Source organism: Orycteropus afer, unplaced genomic scaffold, assembly GCF_000298275.1.
Source record: "Orycteropus afer afer isolate SDZICR_OR568_19922 unplaced genomic scaffold, OryAfe1.0 scaffold00020, whole genome shotgun sequence".
In the NCBI taxonomy this organism is placed as follows: Eukaryota; Metazoa; Chordata; class Mammalia; order Tubulidentata; family Orycteropodidae; genus Orycteropus; species Orycteropus afer.
The window spans coordinates 19,622,273-19,627,494 of NW_006921607.1; positions in this window are offsets into that span (position 1 = coordinate 19,622,273).

Sequence of the window (5,222 nt, forward strand, 5' to 3'; positions counted from 1 at the left end):
TCCTCGTCCCGAACAAAGAATGAAGAAAACCAAAGATGCATGGAAACAATTAGTCCAAGGGACTGGTAGACCATGTGATCCTCAGCCTATATGACCATGAGACCAGAAGAACTAAATGGTGCCTGACTACTACTGTCAACCACTCAGTAGGGGATCTGTGTAGGAGATCCTGGAAAGACTAAGAGAACAATGTGGAACAAAATTCAACATTACAAAAAAAATGAACAGGCTTGCTGGTCTGATAGAGCCTGGTGAAACCCCTGAGACTATGGGCCCTTGTTGCCTTTCAGGTCTGTAACTGGACTCACTCCTGTGGCTTCCAGCCAAACAAAAGACAGGCATTAGTTAGATACATTCCTTGGAGAGATCAATCATGGGAGAATAGAAGGGCTGTGTATGCACAGGGAGACCGCTCAGGGGGCAGGAGTGCATGGGAGAGAAGGACATAGGGAAGAGGGAACTATGGGGAAGTGGGAAGAGAGCTGATATATTGCGGGAAATTGCAGTCAACGTCATGAAACAAATGTGTATGAACTGCTGTATGGAAAATGAAATTGCTCTGTAAATTTTCACCCAAATCACAATAAAAAATACATAAAAAAAAAAGAAACTACAGATCAAAGACAAAGTTAAAACAAAGACACTTAAGAAAATACAAGGATACTGAATCAAGCAGAATATAATCACATCTAGACCAAGTGGAATTTATCCCAGAAACAGAAGACTTACTCAATATTCAAAATCAATCAATAGACTAAAACAGAAAAATCATATGATTGTCATATGATACAAAAAAACACCAGACAACATTTAACATCCATTTATGAGAAAAAAAAATTCTCACAAATTAGAAATACAACTGAATTTTCCTCAACCTGATAAAGGGCATTTATAAAAAATCTACAGTTAATATCCAATCTCATCACATCTATACATCATCATACCAGGGTCCTATCCAGTGCAATAAAGCAAGAGAAAAACATAAAAAGCATATAGTGACCTCACTTATATAAATAAAGAACAAGGAAAGGCGAGTGTATAGAGACCAAAGTTAATTATGGTTACCAGGACAGGAGAAGAACTAAGGGTAGAGCTGCACAGCTGATCATTGTAAGTACTGTCATTAAGTTGGACACCTGAAAAAGTTGAATTGGCAAGAGCTGTATAACAGATTTACAACAAAAACAATGGAGCTGCCAAGGCTGCTTAGTAACAACCAAACACCTCACTGGATTTGGTTCAAAGGTTTGGGTCAAGGTTTCATGGGACATCCTAGTTAATTGGCCTAATAAGGTATTTAGTGCTTCTGTTTTACCTCCTAGTTCACTGCATAGTGCCTGGGGTCTTAAAAGTTTCTAAGGCCTACACACTGACGTGGGTAGGGGGAGGGATATACAGGAAGGATCTATGACCACCATGATAACATTAGGAAATGGGAGGACACTGAATTGTGCACATAAAAGATAGAGGACAGATGCTAATAGCAACCAGTGTGCCCACAATACTGCACTACCATTAACACCAAACACCAGGCTACAGATAAACACATAAACACCTGAGATGATCAGACAGGGGTCAGTGAACAGAAGTACACACTAGACCAAGGATAGATTTAGGTGAGGCTAATCTTGCACATTGGAAGTAAGGTTGGGCAATCCTACTTCTGTAGTGATACTGCCTCGGAAACCCAAGGAGGGGTCATTATGAGTCAGGGCTGACTCGACGGCACATAACAACAACAACAATCTTGCACAGGGAGCTCTGGTAGCATAGTGGCCAAAGCACTTGACTGCTAACCAGAAGGCTGGTGGTTCAAACCCACCAGCCACTCCTTGGAAGAAAGGTTGGGCAATCCTACTTCTGTAGTGATACTGCCTCGGAAACCCAACGAGGAGTCGCTATGAGTCGGGGCCAACTCGTCGGCACACAACAACAACAATCTTGCACAGACAACAGTGATACAAAATACCTGCAGATCTTATAGAAACAATAGAAGACAGACACAGAGTAATCCCTCACAGACAACCAAACACTATGGGAGAGAGAGCCAACAGATCTACCATCTCAGGACCATAGTACTGGGGAACACCAGACGCAGTTGGCACAACAAAATACATGAAACCTTGCTCTACATCCTACATTGGTAAGTGCAACTGGGGTCTTAAAAGCTTTCAAGCAGCCATCTAAGATGCTGCTAACGGTCTCCTAGAGTCAGAAGCGAAGAAGAAGGTAAAAAAAAAAAAAGGGGGCGCATTTAGGAGCAATCAGCCCTAGACACAATGGCCCTCGAAACCAGAAGGACTAGATGGTGCCCGGCTACCAATGCCAACCACTCAGGAAAGGATCAAATCTGGAGATCCTGGATAGAGTGGGAGGGAAAACGTGGAACAAAATCAAAAAACTCAGTAATGACCAGAATTACTGGTCAGATGAAATCTGGTGAGACCCCCAATACTATGGCCCTGGAATAAAACTCACACCCAGGTACGGGCTCTCAGCCCAACAGTTAACAAGATGTACATGCAGACCACTCAACCCAGGATGACACACCCACATACTCTATGGTAATACATCCCTTAGAGCAACAGACCACGGGACACCAGAAGACCAACATTCAAATTGAGGAACTGCAGGACAAACAGGAGTGCATAAATATGAGGGGCACAGGGGGAGGGTTACAGAGTAGGGAGGGGAGGAGACTGGGTTAGGGTTGGACATGGTAAATGGGGAATGAAACTAAATGTACATGTAACACTGAATGTAAAAAAAGCTCTTAAAATTAAAAAAAAAAAAAAGCTCCTAAGGTGCCATCTCAGGCACAATACTTGGTCTCTATTTGCCTGGAGGACAGGAAGGAAGATGAGGAGGATACATAATGTGTGGGTAACTACCTGGATGAAATGCTTCCTTTGCCACAAGACCAGAAGGACTGGACGGTGCCCCACAACCACTACTGGACATTTTCATCAAAGCTTCTACAGAATAAAAACCAAACATCCAAACTCACTGACATCGAGTCAATTCTGACTCACAGTGACCTCCACTGGGTTTCCAAGGCTGTAAATCTTTACAAAAGCAGACTGCCTTATCTTTCTTCCATGGAATGGCTGGTGGATTTGAACCATCAACCTTTCGGTTAGCAGCCCAATGCCCTGACCACTACACCACCTGAGCTCCTTAATGAAGAGTCCTGATGAAAAGCAGAAAATGAAGAACAGAATTTCACATTTTCAGGTAGTAGATTTTCTGGAGTCATAGAGGCTGGAGGAAGCCCTGAAACTTGTCCTGAGATAATCTTTAAACCTTAAATCACAAACATCCCCTGAAGTCAAACTAAAACCAAACACTAATTTAGTTTAACTAGTAAATAATGACTGCCTTGAGCATTATGTTCTTTTAAGATCTGTATGGGAACAAATTGACAACAGTAACTCTGAAGATTAGATAGGAACCTTAAGGGGGCAGTGAGTTCATGTAAATGGAGAAGGAATAACGGAAAAGGAGGGTGAGAATGGTTGTACAACTCAAAGAACGCCATCAAGTCACTGAATTATATGTGGAGAAACTGTTGAACTGGTGTATGTTTTGCTATGTATATATTCTCAACAACAAAAAAAAAAGCATACAAATTTAACAGGAAGAAATAAAACTTTTATTTGCATTTAACTGAACTGTCAATGCACAAAATCCCAAAGAATCTACAAAAAAGGGCTTCTAGAATTAATACATTAAATAATAAGCTAAGTATATAAAAACTAATTATATTTATATACATATACGTATATATATATACGTGTATATATATATATATATATATGTTATAATGTGGTTGTTGTTATATGCCATCCAGTTGGACCCGACTCATAGCAACCCCTCCTTGGGTTTCCGAGGCAGTATCACTACGGAAGCAGATTGCCCAACCTTCCTTCCAAGGAGTGGCTGGTGGGTTTGTGTGTGTATGTGTGTGTGTGTATACATAAAACTGTAAAATGTTTTTAAAATTTACCATTTGCAATATTACCCCAAAACATGAAATACTTAAGAGATTAATCTAATGTGGAACATTAGAATTGTTTAAATTGGCACTCTCATCCCCTATACAGAAAGGTTATGAGATAGCCTCAGTGGACTAAAACTGATTTATTTCCTTCCCAACACTGTGGGAAAGGTTTTGGTTTTTATAACAACTGTTGTTGTTGTTGTTATTATGTGCCGTCAAGTCGGACCCAACTCATAGCGACCCCTCCTTGGGTTTCCGAGGCAGTATCACTATGGAAGTAGATTGCCCCATCTTTCTTCCGAAGAGTGGCTGGTGGATTTGAACTAGAGAGTCTTTAAGGAGCTCTGGTAGCATAGTGCCTAAGGCACCTGACCACTAACAAGAAGGCTGGCGGTTCAAATCCCCCAGCCACTCTTCCGTAAGGAAGGTTGGGCAATCTACTTCCGTAGTGATACTGCCTCGGAAACCCGAGGAGGACTCACTATGAGTCATATCCGACTCGATGGCACATAACGAGAGTCTTTAAGGTGAGTCAGCTTTCATTTCAGTAGAGGGTCTCTTCCCTCACACTTGCATCTTTAAAGAGATGCATTCTGGGAATCCATGCTGTTAGGCTGGCCTCTTGGAACTAGAAGATAGCACAATGGAATGCAGGCCTAGAAAATAAAAGCTCACAAAGGCAAAGTTAAAAGCTTCCCCTATGGGAAGGGAACAGCCAATCAGCCAGGAAACTGACAAGTTTTAGCACTCACTAGAATTCCCAGGAAGTGTAATGGCAACACGTAACACTGTGTAAATGACTTGTCTTATCACTAAGCCTTCCATACATCCACCGCCTCTACTGATGACGTGGTCCTGGGCAGCCATGTTTTTAAAAACATGCCCAGCCTCCCAATCCACCCTCAACCATGTCTAATTGAACCAGAGGCCAACAAACGGTATGTCATTTCCGTGGTGGTGGTGGGGGGGGAACAGCTGGACAAAAGAGATTTTTCTCTCAAATATGGGAAATGGAATGTACTGAAAAGAATAAGAATTTGTACGTAAGTCATATCCACCGTCAATATATAATATATAGCATGCCTTTTTATATATAAAAACCATTAAAGAAACACTTCCAGATATACAAAAACATCTTTAACGTTATAATACATTAATAATAATGTTTTGATGCATGTTGCAAAGTAGTGGCCATCTGTTATTACAAACCACTGTATGCACC